Source organism: Pinus tabuliformis, chromosome J, assembly GCF_031772625.1.
Source record: "Pinus tabuliformis cultivar Carrire ecotype Pingquan chromosome J, CPIR1, whole genome shotgun sequence".
Taxonomy (NCBI): Eukaryota; Viridiplantae; Streptophyta; class Pinopsida; order Pinales; family Pinaceae; genus Pinus; species Pinus tabuliformis.
Genome location: NC_142295.1, coordinates 253,371,187 through 253,390,455, shown reverse-complemented (window position 1 = coordinate 253,390,455; position 19,269 = coordinate 253,371,187). Strand labels below are relative to the sequence as shown.

General features: G+C 36.4%; 1 protein-coding gene across 1 annotated transcript in view; it reads right to left on the bottom strand.

Annotated features, from left to right (window-relative positions):
* LOC149226724 (uncharacterized protein At4g15970-like) overlaps positions 1-19,269 on the bottom strand; it is a 32,835-nt gene that overhangs the window by 1,698 nt on the left and 11,868 nt on the right. The gene's annotated exons all lie outside the window — the stretch shown is intronic.

The window sequence follows — 19,269 nt, the reverse complement described above, 5'->3', positions numbered from 1 at the left end:
AATTTGTTGACATTGATGTCAATAGGGGCTTAGTACTATCTGTCATATCATTGATGTGAACCACATGATGGTAGGTCTCATGGTTTATCGTTTGTATGTAGATTTATTAGACATTGATTAAATGCAGAGGTTGGTTTCATGTAGAGATGTTGGTTCATAGTGAAGTGGTTTTCCAAATAAGCCTCCATGTTCCTCACTTAATGCAGATGTATTTGGCATGATAATCTCCTTGTGATTGTGTTATTGATGATTGTGCTGGAGATGCTTGGACAGTTGTTGGAGACTCTAGACAAGTTCTGGAAAATCTAAGCTACAAGATGGAGGTCACGTGATGTATGCCATGTCGTCATTAGTTTGATGCTTGTTTTGAGCTCTATGCATATCGTGATGATGTCAAATTGCTTATGGAAGGTTTTATTGATGTATCAAGCTCACTCCTAAAGATGACCTACAAGTTTGATGTCAATTAATGCATACCCTATTATAGTTCTTGGGAGTTAGACCTACATAGAGTGGTTGGAGGCTCTCAACCACTGGGAGGCCAATGGAAGGATAATAACTACAGTCTCTAGGAGCTAGTTGTCTTCCTAGCGATTGTGATTGTAGGTGATTTTTCCTATTGTGATTGTAGGTGATTTTTCCTATATTATGCGTGCACCTCACATGTTTTTATTAGTTTTTCCGATGCTTTTGTTGAGGTTTTTTAATTAAAAGGTGAGAAAAAGGTTAATTAACTTCTAGAAGATGGTTAAAGTAAAGAATCTTTCTCAATAAGTGAAGTAAGTGGCTAGGTTTTTTAATTAAAAGGTGAGAAAAAGGTTAACTAAATTCTAGAAGGTGGTTAAAGTAAAGAATATTTCTCAATAAGTGAAGTTAGTGGCTAGATCTATTTAAGGAGCAAAAATGTGAAGTATGAACAAGAGTATCTGGCTCTCCATATATGAATGCAAATATTATTTAATCATTTCACTTTTTTTTTTTTTTATTTATAGGAGGAATCTTTGTGATGGAGAGGTCATCTCTTTTAAGTGAGAGAGTTATGATAGTATATTAAGATCCAATTGTGAGAGGAGTGAGTTTGAAAGAACATATCTTGGTACTATTGTACAAAGTGTGCATGGATAAGTAGCTAATACAAATCTTTTATTGTGTGTAGAAATCATGACTGAAGATTAGTTGTATGTAGAGTTAAAGTGATGGGATTTCTAGGGAGTTTGCTAATGTATTTGTGATTGTAGTGAGAAAATTACATTTTTATGGCTATAACATTTTTATTATATGGTTGAGTTCTTGTTTTTAGATTTGTGATGTTACTGATCGTGATGAATTGAGAGGATGTATGCAAGAGTTTTGATGCATGGTGATGTTGCAGGAGTTTATGTATGTTATTGGTTGCATTATGAGGAGAGTTGTTTGTGTGAGGGTTTGATTTTCTAATATGGTTGTGTATGTGAGAGCCATAACTTATTTGTATGTTGCGTATTAATTTTGAGGGTTGAGTTTTGTGATCATAATTGTTATGTTGTTGATTGAGTTGGGTTGAGAGTGTGTATGTATGATCTCAAATTGATCTAAGACAAACAATAAGGTATTACAGACTCATGTGCATGGATGTGCCTATGTTATTTTATGCAATGGATTGATAAGATTGTGAAGCACAGAGGGAATGAAGCAGTTAAAGGAAACATAACAGGCAAACATATAAACACAACAAGTTTAATAAGGAGTTCACCCAATACTCCTGGGCTATGTCTCCTGGTCCAGCCTTCAGTGGTGGCCTCTCTATTATGTTTTCAAAGCATAGGTTTTACAACAGTGAGCTCAATTTGAGTCTCACACAGCATATATAAATCAACAGGATTGTACATGGATCCCCCAAGTCTCTGGAGTACACAGAATTTCCTTACTTAAACTCGACTTCTATTGGTCACAGTAGTATGAGCCCAATCTGAGACTCATACATGACAGGCATATACATAGGAGTTTGCTTGAACCTCCCAAGCCTTCTCTGCAGTACACCGACTCTCTAACTCTCGTTGTCTCTGTCTGGCTCGATGCTACCTTTGCTTCTACAGGTCAGCTCAGATTCTTCTCTCTGCTCTTAGCTTTCTGCTTCTTAACTTGCTTGCTTCTCTCTTTGTCGGTTCGTGGCTTTAAAGCCAATCTGCTTTCTGATTGTTCGTTTCATCTTCCCCGCTTTCCGATTCCCCTACCTCTATCCATTTGAATCCCTCTGTTCTGCGTAATCATCACTGTATAACGCCTCACAGGGAGGTGGCCACCTATTTCATAATGGATGAGTGTCAGTTCTCTTGGACATGGTCGTTATTCCATTAACTTCCAAGAATGCCCGTGAACCACGACCTTCTGCCAATGCATCGTCCACATCGGACTTCAAATCCTATACAACTCTGCCTATTAACCTCGTCAAATCTGGTCATCCATCGGAACGCATCTCCATCATTGATCTGGAGCCTCCAAATCCCACGGTCATCATCCATATCGGGTGGATAAGTAACATGATGTTTATCCATCCAATGTGAGAGATTTTCTCTCTCTTCCACCGGAAATGTGGCAACCATTGTGTGGCATCGGGCGAGACTCGGTTGAAACTGCTTATCACTCCAAACCCTTCTGATATCCTACCAGTTTTTGTGGGGGCCCACCTCTGATGGAATTGGAACGATATCCATTAAATTTTATGATTTTTTGGGTCCGGGTGCTTGTGGCCTTTCCTTCTTTGAGGGGTTTTCCCTGCGATATGCAATTAGCGACTTGTCGCTAATTACATATCAGAAACTACCCCTGTTTCATGAAATACCCTCTGGTTTTGCTAATTTGTGATAGCACGCGTTACCATGGGCTGACGATCTGCACGCTTGACTGATAGTTCTCGTTGCTCCACGCTGATCACCAATTGCAACTATTATGAGGATACCTCCGATAAGCTTGATCTTTATAAGACTTTGAAACTTTGTCATGATTTTTAAAGAGTTCATGAAAACTTAGAGAGTGTTCTAAGAACCAATTTGGATCATGACCTTCCCGCTGAAAAGGCTTTTGGACCACAAAAAGTTTGTTTTTTAAGCATCAATCAAGTGAGGATATAGATTTCTTACATACGCAATTTCTATCCATTTTTCACTGATTGGTTTTGAACCTTTGAGTCCAATCCTAAGGTAATCAATGCCCCCTCTGCGCGTAGTTCTCACCTTCCTGTCCAGAACTATATCTTCCTATAATTCATTGAGATATTCAGGAAACAGATCATCAATAGAAGGAAATTCACTCTGCTCTTCGAGATCTTCAATCAATGAAGGTTCAAATAGTCTCAAGATTTCTGCATTAACTACCGAATAGATGTGCATGTAAGCTGGAAAATCAAGGCGAAAAGCATTCTCATGAATTTTCTCAAGTATCTTGAAAGGTCCATACCTTATTGGCTTCAACTTCTTACCTTCACCTTGCATTCTTTCTTTTCTGATATACAACCAGACTTGATCACCAACACCGAAACTATGCTCAATTTGATGCTTATCATGCCTTGCCTTGTACTTGGCTTGGCTCTTTTCCAGTTGTTCCTATATTGCCTAGTGAATTTCTTGGATTTGTTCAATGAACTTGGTTGCCTTGTCCACATCACTATGTCCATCAACCGCCATGTCTCTACCAAGGACAAAATCCAAGGGAGACCTTCGTATGAAACCAAAATAGGTCTCAAAAGGAGATCTCTATGTAGAAGAATGTTTAGCTTGGTTGTAAGCATGTTGCACATAACATAAATGTTCATCCTAAAGCTTGAGATGCTTGCTGCAATGGCCTCTGAACAATTGGATCACTGTCCTGTTAACCACCTCTATTTGGCCATCTTTTTGTGGATGAAAAGTTGTTCTCTTCTTCAGTCTGGCGTCCATCAATTCCCACAGACTCGACCAAAATTTCTCAACAAATCGGTAATGTCGATCAGATACAATGGAAGTGGATAATTCAAAATGAACCCATACATGCTGAAAGAAGAATTTTGTAGTTTGTTCAGCTGTAATCTGTTTGTTACAGGGTATTAAAATACACATTTTGCTAAACCTATCCACAACAACATATAAATAGTCATGACCCTTTCTAGATTTAGGCAGTCCCCCAACAAAGTCCATGGAAACACTTTCCCATGGATGAGAAGGAACTGGGAGTGGAGTTTACAAGCCTAGTTTCCTATTGTTTGGCTTGCTTGTGGCACACATGGTACACCCTCTTACATATCTAGATACTGTTTCATTCATTTTTGGCCAATAACAAAATCTTTGCATCTTTGCAACTGTTTTACTTACACCAAAGTGACTTGATATTAGAGAAGTGTGTGCTTCTCGAATTATCTTTACTCTTTCAGTTTCAGAAATGCATAACTTTCCAAAATGATATAAGAGTTGGTCCTTAACATGATAGTCCAATTCTTCTACTTGTTTGCCATGACTTAAAGTTGCATATACATCTTTAAAATCTATATCTTAAGCATACTGTTCAATGTAGCTTTCATGCAATACTGAGTTATGCTTAAGTATAGTATATGCATTTATGATTGGTCTAGACAACATATCTGCAACTTTATTGTGTATGCCCTTTTTATATTTGATGACAAGATGAAACTATTGTAGAAAACCCATCCACCTATAGTGTCTTGATTGCTGCAACTTAGTTTGTGGGTGCAAATATTGAAGTGGTTGATGATCAGTATGTCTAACTCTCTCTTTGCCCATTAGATAATGTTTCCACTTTTTCACACTCTGTACTAATGGATAAAATTATTTATCATATGTGGGATAATTAACTACTGTAGAATTAAATGTCTCATAATGATAACATATGGGTTTACCATGCTGCATCAACACTGCTCCCATGGCATAGTCACTCGCATCTGTTTCAATCTCAAATGGTCTTTGAATATCGGGCAATGCTAGTGCTGGTGTTGTACTAATCTTTTCTTTTAAGGTGTCGAAGGCTTTCTGCTGTTTTCCTCCCCACTGAAACACCTTATTCAATCCTGTTAAAGCATGTAAGGGAGTTGCAATCAAGGAAAAGTTAGAAATAAACTTTCTCCAATATTGTGCTGCTCCTAGGAAGCTTCTAACTTCTGTAGCAGATTTGGGTTTAGGTAGTTTACAATGACTGCAACCTTAGAGGGATCTATCTTCAATTCACCACCCCCTACAATATGGCCAAAATAATTCAAAGATGTTTTGCCAAATTCACATTTTGATAACTTAACATAAAGATTTTCCTCCCTCAAAACATATAGAGTCTGATTTACATGCTTCAAATGTTCTTCCCATGTTTTACTAAATAAAAGAATGTCATCTAGATATACAATGACAAAATCATCAATAAAAGGTGTGAGTACATCATTCGTTACTCTCATGAAAGTAGCAAGAACATTAGTTAAGCCAAAAGGCATAACTAACCACTCATACAATCCTTGCTTTGTTTTGAAAGTAGTCTTCCATGCGTCTTGCTCTGCAACTCTGACCTGATGATTGACACTATGCAAGTCCAACTTGGAAAAGTCAACAACTTCTTTCAACTGATCTAATAGATCATCTATGCGAGGAAGGGGATAACAATTTTTTATCATTATCTTATTCAGTGCTTGGTAACCAATGCACATTCTCCATGAGCCATCTTTCTTTCTCACCAAGACAATTGGAGACCCACATGGTGATGTGCTTGGTCTTATGAACCCTTTCTTGAGCAGCTCCTGTACCTACTTCTTGATTTCGGCATTCTCTAAAGCGGACAACCTGTACATTCCAATGTTAGGCAATGGAGCATCTTGCTGCAAATTAATATCATGTACTATTTCCTGTTTGGGTGGCAAACCTTTAGGTTCTTGAAATAGCATATCATATTATGAAACAACTTTTTCTAAATCAGCTTGTGTTTTAGCATTACAACCTTCAAATACATTGGTTTTATCAGGTTTCTTTTCCTTTAAAACCATCAGTAAAAATTGTTTGCATGAATTTACAATTCATCTGCCCTGATTTTATGAGAGTATAATTATCCTTGAGTTTATGATCTCTTACAATATATTCAATTCCATCTTTAACGAGTTGATACTTGCTTTCAGCTCTATAGAAAATGGCTTTTCTATCATACAAGTAAGGACTTCCTAAAACAATTCCACATATATCCAAGGGAACAATATCTAACTCAACCTCATCTACAAACGCTGACCCAAAAGAAAACCTAAGTTTACATTCTCTAGTCACTTGTAGCTTTCCTTTATCACATAACCAACCTAATGGATATGGCTTCTTGTGAGGTGTGGTTAGTAATCCCAACTTCTTTGCAATTGCTTCAGAAGTTAAGTTTACTTGTGAGCCACTATCAAACAAAGTATCAATCTTTTGATGCTTGGAAATAACTCTAATATGAAAAAGTTCATATCTTTCCCTCTCATTTTCTTCATTATCAGTACATTGTCTAGAATTACTAGTAGATGCTTCATAATTTTTACCTTTTATACCTGTGGCTGTGATTGTTGTTTCATCCCCTGATTCTGACCCCAAATCCTTATGAATAGTTGTAGCAGTCTTCTTCTTTTTGCCATCATACTTCTTGGGCCTTAACTTCAGATGTAGAATCCAGCAGTGTTCATCATCATGCCCCTCCTTCTTGCAGTGAGTGCATGAAGGTTTGGTCTTTTGTACAGTGTTTGTCTTCCTCTCTTTCCATTTATGCTTTCTCTTTTCCTTGTTTTTGCATGCAGTGGGTTTTGATGATCCCTCAACTTCTGGGTTCACATTCTTGCCTCTACCCTCTAGATTTGTAGCCTGAACAGATACGTCATCTATGCTAGTAGGGTTAAACATGAGAATGGTGTGGTTTAAATAGCTATGCAGACCACTTATATGCTTCAGCAAAGTTTTAGGTGAGTCTAAAGAAATTCCTAGAATCAAAGCTCTTTTTCTAAATTCTTAGGTGTAGCTTTGTACACTTTGCCCTTTTAATTGTCGCAGAGTTTGCCAACTCATCATGGCTTGCTGCATATAAGCTATTGGATAGAACATTTTTTTAATTGCAGAAACAAATTCTCTCCATACAGAAAGAATTTTACCATGCTTCTTCATGTCAACTTGTGTTCTACCTTCCCACCATACCAAGGCAGTTCCTCCAAGGCGTAGGCTAGCCAGCTGAATCTTACTTTTGTCGAAATCAATGCTTTGCACCCTGCAATATACATCAATCTATCTAATCCAATTATCTAGCTTCTCTGCATTAAACTCTCCATCATATATTGGCAAATCAAATTCAACATCTAATTTAATTAAAAATGCTTTCTTCTTTTTATTTTCAAGACTATCAGGAGGTGTGGGAATCTTTTATTCTTTCCATTTGCCTTTAGAATGGTCATTGAGGAAAGATTATTTTGCTCCTTTATCTAGTTTGGAGTTTGATGAATCTTCATCTCTACCTTCCTTAAATTCTCTATACATTTCCTCTACCATGGCTTTGATGGTCATGAAACTATCCATGAACTAGGAGTCTGATTCCAAGGGACTTTCTTCTACCATTTTCCTCTTAGGATAGACTCTTCCAATTTCTGGGTTAGCTTCAACCAACTCTCCCTCTCCTAACTTGAGCTTTGTCCTAGGTAGCATTCAACAAAAGAATCTAGCACAAGCTTGTCTAACCTTAGTAACCTAGAGCTCTCATACCACTTGATCTGAAATTGATCTAAGACAAACAATAAGGTATTACAGACTCGTGTGCATGGATGTGCCTATGTTATTTTATGCAACGGATCGATAAGATTGTGAAATATAGAGGCAATGAAATAGTTAAAGGAAACATAACAGACAAACATATAAACACAACAAGTTTAATAAGGAGTTCACCCCCATACTCCTGGGCTATGTCTCCTGGTCGAGCCTTCAGTGGTGGCCACTTTATTATGTTTTCAAAGCATAGTTTTTACAATAGTGAGCTCAATTTGAGTCTCACACAGCAGATATAAATCAACATGATTGTACATGGATCCCCCAAGTCTCTGGACTACACAGACTTTCCTTAATTAAACTTGACCTCTATTGGTCAGAGTAGTTTGAGCCCAATGTGAGACTCATACATAGGCATATACATAGGAGTTTGCTTGAACCTCTCAAGCCTTCTCTGGAGTACACTGACTCTCTGACTCTCTCTGTCTCTATCTGGCTTGATGCTGCCTTTCCTTCTGCAGGTCAGCTTGGCTTCTTCTCTCTGCTCTTAGCTTTCTGCTTCTTAACTTGCTTGCTTCTCTCTTTGTCGGTTCGTTGATTTAAAGCCAATCTGCTCTCTGACTGTTTGTTTCCTCTTCCCAGCTTTTCGGTTCCCCTACCTCTGTCTGTTTGAATCCCTCTGTTCTACGTAGTCATCACTGTATATCGCCTCATAGGGAGGTGGCCAACTATTTCATAATGGATGAGTGTTAGTTCTCTTGGACATGGCCATTATTCTGTTAAGTTCCAAGAATGCCGCAAACCACAACCTTCTTCTAACGCATCATGCACATTGGACTTCAAATCCTATTTAACTTTGCCTGTTAACCTCATCAAATCTGGTCATCCATCGGAACACGTCTCTGTCGTTGATCTGGAGCCTCCAATCCCACGGACATCATCCATATCGGGCGGATAAGTAACATGATGTTTATCTGTCTGATGTGAGCGGTTTTCTTTCTCTTCTGCCGGATGCATGGCAACCATTGATGGCATCGGGCGGGACTCAGTTGAAACTGCTTACTGCTCGAAGCCCTTCCAGTATCGTGTTGGTTTTTGTGGGACCCCGCTTTTGACAAAATCAGAACGATATTTATTACATTTTATGATTTTTCAGGTTTGGGTGCTTGTGGCCTTCCCTTCTTTGAGGGTTTTTCCCTGCGATATGTGATTAGTGACTTGTTATTGTTAATCACATATGAGAAACTACCCCTGTTTCTTGAAATAGCCTCTGGTTTTGCTAATTTGTGATAGCGCGCGTTACCATGGGCTGACAGTCTGTGCGCTTGACTGGTGGTCCTCATTGCTCCGTGCTGATCACCAATTGCAACTGTTACGAGGATACCTTGATAAGCTTGATCTTTATAAGACTTTGAAACTTTGGCATGATTTTTAAAGAGTTCATGAAAACTTAGAGAGTTTTCTAAGATCCAATTTGGATCAATGTAGGAGGATTGAAGTGTGGTGCTTTCTATATAATATTTGTCATAGTATTGTAGGGGTTTTATGTATGCTATCGTTTATTCTGATAGGATTAGTTATTTTAAAGAGACTGTGTTAGAGAGACATCATTCAATTGATATGCTTATTGTATGTTGTGAGCCTAGTTTGAAAATTGATCAAAAGAGGTTCGCGATTGTTTTTATGTTGAGTATATGGACCTAGTATGAAATATTTTGAAATTAATTCCATGAGGGATTAAAGTTTGGGGCTTCAGTGTTGCATGTATAGGCTTGCAAATGAGTGGTGGCTTGTCTAGGGAGTAGTGGCATCCTTCTAGTGGTGGATGGAGATCTTACTTAAGGAGTAGAGGCAATCGAAAATTAGTGAGGGTGGTGGCCTGCATAGTTTATGGGAGTGGTGTATTCCGAGTGAGTGGTGACTCATATCTCTTTGTGTGTAGAGGCTTACACACTAGTGGTGGTCAATTCATATGTAAAATATTTTTTTATATAATAGAAGGGGAAATGGAGAATACTACCTACCGATGGCAGTTTTTACCCTTCTAGTTTCCACATTACATCTAGTATCCACATGTGTGATTATTGATGTGTAGTTATTATGTGTTTTGATGGTTTATGAATCATGCATTGTTGATCTCATGATTATATGCTTATTGGTATTGTTACTCATATGACTGTGGTTACTCATATTCTATTAGTTGTGTATATTTTTTATGTGCTAAAAATTAAATGTGTGATTTGGTTAAAGTTTAATAAAGGGAAAAACTTGTTCATAAGACAAACTACTAATTCACCCCCCACCCCACCCCCCTTTCTCAAAAGTGTTCAAGGTTTCTAACATAATTCACTTATTCATTTCATAGTTAACATATTTTTAGCATGGTTCCACTTCCTTCAGAAATCCATAATGAAGAAAGATAGATTTATTGACAATGAAAAGGAAGTTGTAATTGATCTCTAGTAGTTGGTCGAAGAAATGCACCCTTCTCCACATAATTGTGCTGAGAGATGCATTCTACAACCTAGTATTAGGGAGATATGTAATGCCCAATATTAGGGATATGTGTCAATCCTTCCATGCCAATTGATATGTATCTTTTGAAAAATAAAAATAAAGTACATTTTAAATAAACAAGCAATTTGAGTTATAATAAGAAAGAAAAATGGATATAGATATTTGGTTACTTTTAATTATACATATTATAAAACATAAATAATTCCATTCTCACTACACTTCTTGATATCACCATCAAGTATAAAAAAAAATATGTAAAGTAGCATAATTTTATATTAATTTTGAAAAAATAAAGTAATTAAAAATAAAAAGAAATCTTATATTTTCAATCTTGACTATGTAAGGAAGATGTATAATTTTTTACACCTTTTAAATATATCTCAATATAGGATTTTACTAAATTATTTGGATATGTTGATTAATTATATTTTTTTGATAATACTAAGACTAGTTATCCTTTTATATATCTATATCTATATATATATATATATATATATATATATATATATATATATAGCAGAAAAAGGGAACAATTATATTAAAATGGGACAGTGAGAGAGTTCCATCATTCATGCTGTATAACAATAGAATTGAAATCACTCAAAATACAAGGATTAATAAGGGGTTTTACGGTTGACATGGCTCTTAGATAGGGTTTATCATGCCCCTTATTTTCAAAGAAGTGTTGTCCTCAACACTTGATTATATTTGGGTGTTTCTACATGAACAAATTATCTTTGCATGTCACTTCCTCCACTGGTAAGTTCTTCCATTTGATGAATTTCTCATTAATTGTTTGATATATCAACTGCTTTGTCATTATTTACAATATTGTTTCTAGTTCTAATATTACTTTTCCTTCTCAATTAATAATTGGTAGATTAGTTTGTACTGGGGTATTATGATCAATTACCTTCTTTAAGCATGTAATATAGAATATTCGATGTACACACGAAGACGGAGGAAAATAAAACTCATAAGCCATACTTCCAATCCTCTACAACATCTTATAAGCACAAAAAAACTTTGGTGCTAATTTATTTTCCCCAAATTATTTCTTGAGGGGAATATGCTTATATGGTTATAGTCTCACAAATAGGCAATCCCCAACTCCAAATTCCCTTCCTTGTGATTTTGATATTCTTATTATTTCATCTAATTTTGTGGTATAACCAAATTTCTTTTTAATAGTTTGAGAACCTCTTATTAGTGTTGTATGTGCTCCTCTACCACTGGAGATTTTATAGTCCTTTTCATGGGTGATGTTATGGATGGAGGATGATATGCATAAATTTCCATAAATGCTGACACTTTTGATGAGGTATGGAAGTATGTCTTGTAGCGCAATTATGCCAAGGGAAACCATTTGACCCATTGTGTTTGTTTATAAGATAAAAATATATGTAGATATCCTTCTAAACATTTATTCAAAATATCATTTTTCCCATAATATTGAGGATGGTAAGATGAGTTGTGAGCGAATTGAGGACCCAAACAAGAAGATAATTTATCCCAAACATTTCTAGCGAAAATTGGATCTTTTGCATTTAAATAATCTTTGGCATTCCATGTAGATTTTGGATTATTTCCTTGAATTATTTTTCCACTATACTTTCTTTAAAGGATGAGAAAGAGAAAAAAAATGGACATACTTTGTCATTCAATATACCACTACCATAATGACACTTTCTTTCATATTTGGGAAAACCTGTAATAAAAACCATTGAAACTTCTTCTGAACACTGCCTTGTTATGGCTAATGGCTAAAGGAGGCCTCGAGTATTGTCTGTATCTCCCTTATTTTGTGGGCATACCACACATTCTTACACAAACCTTTTCACATCTAATTTAAAGCCTTCCCAAAAATAATATTTGTTGATCTTCTAGTATGTCTTTAAGAACCATCGATGTCCTCCTATAGGACAAATGCATAATTATGTAAACACCTTTGAGTTGAGTTGATAATTCTTACAGAAGCATAAAATATATTGATACCTTAACAAATTATTTTTCCACATAAATTTTTCTACTACATTTGGGTCCTCTTGTAGTTTTTATATGATATTTCTTATCTTCCCATTTTTCTCCAACTCCATCATTTATTTTTCCACACAGTCAAATTGTGGAATGGAAGTAACAAATAGTAAACAATTTGTGTCTTCCTCTTTCCTCAAGAGCACATCTACAATAATATTTTCTTTCCCATTTTTCAGATAATTTAAAAGTCATAAAGAAACATATTTGTGACCCATTTTTCATCTCTTCTAATGATAGTATTTTCTCCAAGAAGCACTTCACACTATCATGATCTGGCTTTACTTTCAAGTGCATTTTTATTAGACATGAATGCCATTTATTACCTACATGTAGTATGGCCAATATTTCCTTTTAATATATTGCCCTAAATAATTTATTTCCTTTAAATTCACCAATTTCAAAGGAAAGAGAATTTCTTTCTTGCATCAAAATTATACCAATTCCATGGCTTCATGTATCACACTTCACAATGAAGGTTTTTGTGAAGTCAAGTGTTGCCAAGATGGGAGTTGTACACATAGCCTCTATAAGTTCTTCAAAATATTTTGTTTCCTCTTTAGTTCAAGAAAATGCCTCCTTCTTCAATAATTTTGTTAGAGGTGCTACCATTTGACCATAATTACTGAAAGACCTGTACCAGTATCTTGTGAATCCTAAGAACCATCTAAGTTTATTCAAGGTATTTGGGATTGGTTATTCCATCATAGCTTTGATTTTTTCTCGGATCCATCTTTGAATCCTTATATAATACAATATGATCAAGTTATTGCACTTCTTGAATACCAAAGTCACACTTGGAAGGCTTTGCATATAGTTGTTTCTCTTCCAACAGTGTTAAGATCCTTTCAGCATGTTGTACGTGCTCTTCCCAAGCTTTTTTTTAGATTAGTTTGTCATAAAAAAATACTAACAGAAATTTTCTAAGGGTTTGAAAATAGAATTCATAAACATTTGAAATATTGAAGGCACATTTGTAGCTCCAAATTTAATAACCAAAAAATTGCAATTACCTTCATGTGTTATAAAGATTGCTTGTGAATGTATTCTTGCATTATTCTAATTTGATGGTATCCAAAACAAGGATCCAACTTAGTAAAGAAATTCTCTATTAAATTCATATAATAACTCATTAATGATAGTAATGGGGAACTCATCTTTGATTTTCATTCTTTTTAGTTCTATGTAATCTGTACACATGCACCTTGAACCATACTTTTTAATAACCATCACCGCTACTAAAGAGAAATCCCTTTAGCTAGGTTGAATGATGTTTGCCTCTAACATTTCATGAACCATATGCTCAATCGTACTTTTTGGTGCATGTGGCTACACTTCTAGGTTGCAAATGAATAGCATGGTCATGATATCAGATATGTGGAAGACCCTTAGGGATCCCTCCATATTCCTTAGAATGATTATTTATAACTTTTTGGAGATTCATTAGAGCAGAGGATCTAGATGTTTGAACATATAATGAAAAAAATTGTGAAATTACACAATGGTGTCCCTTTTCTATAATTTTTTTCATGCTATTAGAGCTTATCACTTTACTAAATTTCTCCTGGATACCGATAAGTTAAATTTCCCTTCCATTTGAGAAGAATCCTATGAAGATATCTTGAAAATTAAGTGCTATTGTTCCCAATTATTATAACCAATGGAACCCTAATAAAACATTAGAACCACCCATTTTGATTAAAATCATGAAATTAACAAACAAATACTCCACCATATTCATCTTAATATCATGACACTTCTATGAGAAATTTATAGTACCTCCATCTGCAATTTTTAATTTAAATTTTGGTATTGGATAAACAAAATCCTTCGAGAAGTTTTTCCAATTTGTAATTGATGAAGTTATGGGTATTACCTAAACCACTTAATACTATTTCCTTTCTATTTCTAATATATCATTCTATCTTTAGGGTTTTTGGAGTACTAATGTTGTCCAATGCATGACAAGAGATTGTTGGAGTAGTTTCTTACAACTCTAGATCCCATGAAGTTTCTAGTTCTTTATATTCTTCATCTTCATAGTCTATGTAGAGTAAATTCTTCTCGCTAAATTTATTCCCCTTTCTATGCTTATTATATAGTTGAAAAAAAATCCCTTTTCTCTTCCTTCATCTATTTTTTGAGGATTTAGCCTTTCAAGTTTAGAGAGGGAGCATGATTTTCTCTGTAGATATTATTAACCAATTTTCTGTTAGAAACTTGGAAAGGAAGAAATATTTTATCTAGTTGATAATTACTAGTGATATATTTGAATTCTTGTTATATTTATTATGTTTATTTTTATCTTAGTCATCATGAAATTACCAAAACAAAAACACAAATATTAGGGACATCATATGTAGGCACTCAACCATGGTGAAAACTCCTATATAGGAGAAAACTCAGTCAAGAACTCTTCCTTCAGTAATTATAAATGAGATGGACCAATACCCTAGACCAATATACCTTCCTCCACCAATTAATCCCTCCACGATTATTTAGTAGTCTCTCTTATCCAGCAGCTTCGGCCCAACAACAATCCAGAAATTTGACTTCCCAACTACAAATTTTCAACCCCATCAACAGAAATTTGACCCAGCAGTAGAATTACAATTTTGTCTCTTCTAGCAACTCAAAAAATTCAAACATGTGTGTGTGTGTGTGTGTGTGTGTGTGAGAGAGAGAGAGAGAGAGAGAGAGAGAGAGAGAGAGAATTTCGACTTCTAGTGCTTGAGAGAGATCTTCTCCCTTTTCGCTAGCCTTCTTCCTCTTTTCCCTCGAAATTCACTCTTTTTTTGGCCCAGAAGATACAAATTGAACTTCTTAAGTGAGTGCTCCAAATGAGGTCATGTTGATGCCTTAGTTTATGCCCCTTAGTTTAGGCCGACTTGCCCAGTTTGCAATCGACTTGGTGGAGGACGCCTAGAAGAACTAATTTACATTAAAGTAATTTTCTTTCTTGACACATAAATCCCAAGAAGGGTTCTTTACATTACGACATTGACAAGGACACTTGACATAAAACCTAGTGCATTGGAGTATTTTACCTATAAACAATTGACCCAAGCATGAAACCCATACTTTAATAAGTCAATTTATTTAATAATATTTTTTTTTCTTTCTTTTGATAAATACATTACGTCATGTCTCAAATACAATTATGAGTACCAACACTAGTTACATCCTTCGACACTTCCTCTTAACTACGCAAGTACTCATAATTAAAAATATATAGAGGTACATGGAAGATCTCCAAAATGAACTACAAAGAGTTCTAGCACACTCACTGGTGCATATTAGATGCCTAACCATGGTAATCTATCTAGGTGAGACTAAGATGGACTCAAGCTTTCATCCAGTCTAGGTACCATCACGCTTACTTGCTAACCATCAACCTAGGGATCTAGGTGTGTGTACAAGGTCAAAGCTCCTTGACCAATGCCACCCTCCCTCTTTGGGATTTAGACATAAACACATAGGCCGGCTAGATGTCCTTTGAAGCATCCCTCATTAGATGCTTCATCTCTCGCTAATAAAATAAATATATCCATTTGTCCAAGGATTGTTCCCAAGTGTTCATCCTTATTTACAGAGAGATTTACCTATTTAAACACAAACACCAATCCACAATAAACTTTCAAACATACACATACAAGTAAACACAAACCTTTGGGGTTTCCAATCATCTTATTCATATTCAACTATTCATAATCTTTTTTTCTTTGTTTCTTTATCAACACAAATACATCCTCAATACATTGCAGATCTATTCATTCTCCGAATTATTCTACAAGGTATGCATCATGACTCATAATATTCCCTCCCTCTCGACTGCGGAGATGTACTCTTTTCTTCTAACCATGCTCCCTCTTAACTTAGGGATATCAACAATTTTATTCTTCAATAACATCAGCGAAGCTTCAATGTTTCACGACTTCATCAAGGTCATCTTGATCGTCATCATCCTTATAAATTTCATCATGCTCACAATATCTTTCAATTACAAATATCTTCAACATCTTGAAGATTATGTACCAGCAAAAATTTAATAGCAAGTACAACCAAATACATATAGAAGCACGAGGTTAACTATGCTAAATTCTTATAATGGAGGAAGTAAATAATTCAAACTTTAGACATCAAATACCTAAACCTAGTTAGGTTCATAATTTAATAAGAGACACATTTATTTTCATACTAGACTTCAAATTCTTACTAGGGTTTTGTCACAAACCCTAGTTTGCATTTCAAGATACAAGATCTTAGATAACAAATAAAATAATAATCCAATCATAGTACTATACATCTAAGTTTCACTAATATATTCTTTGACAGACTCTACTAGGGTTTGTTCCAAACCCTATATTTTCATCATCAAAACTAAAACATATCAGTAATATCATCAAGTCTTATAAAATCAATTTCTACTAGGGTTTTGTTACAAACCTTAGAATTCACAAACTAAACATGAGTATCAATAATCATACTCGCATATAGATAACTAGGATATTATAATCTCCCCGGATGCGGGTGCCACGGGAGAGGAAATGGGACCGCCACCTGGTCACCATGGGCGGTACCAGGTTTAAGTTGAGCATTCACTGCGAGCAGCCGTCGGGGACTGCAAGCATGGGTGCTGAGGAGGGAAAGGACGGCAATTTAATGCCTGGTCCGGATCATAGCCTTGGTTGCTGTGTGCAGTTATGGAGGGCGAGGGCCGAGACGTTGCAGAGAAGCATAAATACAATGCAGATGAGGAATATTTTGCTGTGGATCATTTACAGTGGGGGGAATTGGGATTTCGGTTGTCAGTTTCCGGAGGTCTGGCTCAAGGCGCCCCTGTTGCAATTGGATTTGGGAGCAAGCCTGCTAGCGTGGGCGACGGGTGTGTGTCTGTTCACCCTGCTCCGTTTCGCTATCTGGTATCCAAGACCACCATGGTCAAGCTCAGGCAACGCCTCATCAGCCGTCGAGGCTCAGGTAGAGGCAGAACTTCGCGCCCATCTGTTGATAATGTCTCTTCTCGCTGCTGCCGCTGTTTATGTCACCGAGTTGAAGAAGCCAACCCCTTGCAATCGCGCCAATTCATGGATGCTGGCAATTCTGAAGCGGGTTCCAATCCTCTCCCAGCGTTTGGAACTGCGGTTTTCTCCTTCAACAGCTCCCAGGCCAATTCGCGCATCAATGCCCATGTATCTGTTCTTTTTCTGGAAGAACCGGTGGAGGAGGTCGGGGAGCAGCCCCGCCCACAGCCGCATCAGGCCGAAAGCTCCAGAGCTGCTGAAGGATTGCCGGAGGACTGCCCGAGACCAGACATTGACCCTCCAGCGACTCAGCCAGCGCCTTCGTCAAAGAAAGCCAAGGCAGATTGGGCCCCCCCCCGGAAGGATTGTGCTGGATATATGAGGAGGAGCCGGACGAGGAGCCGGACGATTAGTCGACCGCTCGCTCACTCTCTTCCTTGTCTTCGATGCTCTGATTTTGTCTACGGCAGCTGGTATGTTCTGAATGTCTCTGTTTTGTATGTGAATTCTACTGCTCAGTGTGTCTCCACGCCCCTGCGAGGGAGTTTGATGAAGATTTTCTTTTTCTTGTCCACGCCCCTGAACGGAATGACTACTTCTGCCCTCACTGTTGTTCTAAGGTCTAAAGCCCCTGCGTGGGCATTCAATGTCTGTGGTAGCGCCCCTGCGTGGGCTTTCAATTTCTGTGGTAGCGCCCCTGCGTGGGTGTTTGGTCTCAAGGTTGCTGCCCCTGTGTGGGTGATAAGTTTTCATGTCAAGGCCCCTGCGTGGGTAATCAATCGAGTGGTATGGACCCTATACGGGTGGTTTTTTGAGTGCTGTAAGTCCAGAGTGCCATCCACGGCCTCTGGCACATGACTTCATGGTTGTAACCGTTTTTCTGTTTTAATGTAAATAATAGCATAGCATAGTATTAACGAGAAAAACTAGGATATTATAATCATGCACTTGCATATCATAACAATATTTACTTGGTATACCCAAGACATAGACATTAATACATTAAAGTTAGATAGATAACAATTTTGACAAGAATAGGGATTCGATCAGTTAGACGAATACACACCTAGGGTTTCATTCCTAGGATCTTACTATTACAAAGGTTTTTCTTACAAACCCTAGTTCACCACGCCCTCAAGAATCAGGGTTTCTATCATAACAATACCAAACCTCTAAACATGAAGAGAATATGATTTCTAGACTTCATCAACCACCCTAAGTAGGCTATGTTTTCATAAATATAGACATAGCCTTAGGTTAGGGTTTTGTAGTGAACCTTTTTAGGGTTCCACAAGAATGATATTATAATGACAGTAGATTCAATCTAATGATTAATCACCCTAAAAAAAATCTCTTATGATTCAAAACCCTAGACATAACGATGTTAGTAATGTAGAGAAAATTTTAAAAGAAGAATGATCGTACATTTTACAAGAAGAGAATTTTTATAACAAAGCTTATAGTCTAAGACATATCTTGAGCTGTTTTTTAACAAACCTTGTAGGACATCAATGCTTGAAGGGCTTCTTTTGCACTAGATATGCTTCAAGTCTATCCTTTGAGGTATTCTTTATAACCTTTGAGCATTAATATAAAGAAAAATATTATTAGCTTACAATATAAACATAAGAGAGAAACCAAATACAAAACAACATACAAATAATAAAATACTTATCTTTTGGTAAAATGGTGATGACTCCTTAATTCAATCTTGGAGAGATATCTACATTATCAAAACTCAAAAGAAAGATGTTCTAAAAAGACATGTTAAACCTTAAAATTCTAGAAATCAAATCAGGAAAGAAAACAAATCAAATCAAAAGTAAACATAACTGACTATGTGTAGTGGCTCAATCCTTGTCCACGCTTTTGTTCCATACTAAAACTTTACTCTTATATTATTTCTTTTAAAAAAAATATTACAATGCTTACAACCAACAACAACACCCCCATTTGTTTTCAAAAATAAATTTATATAAACTCTA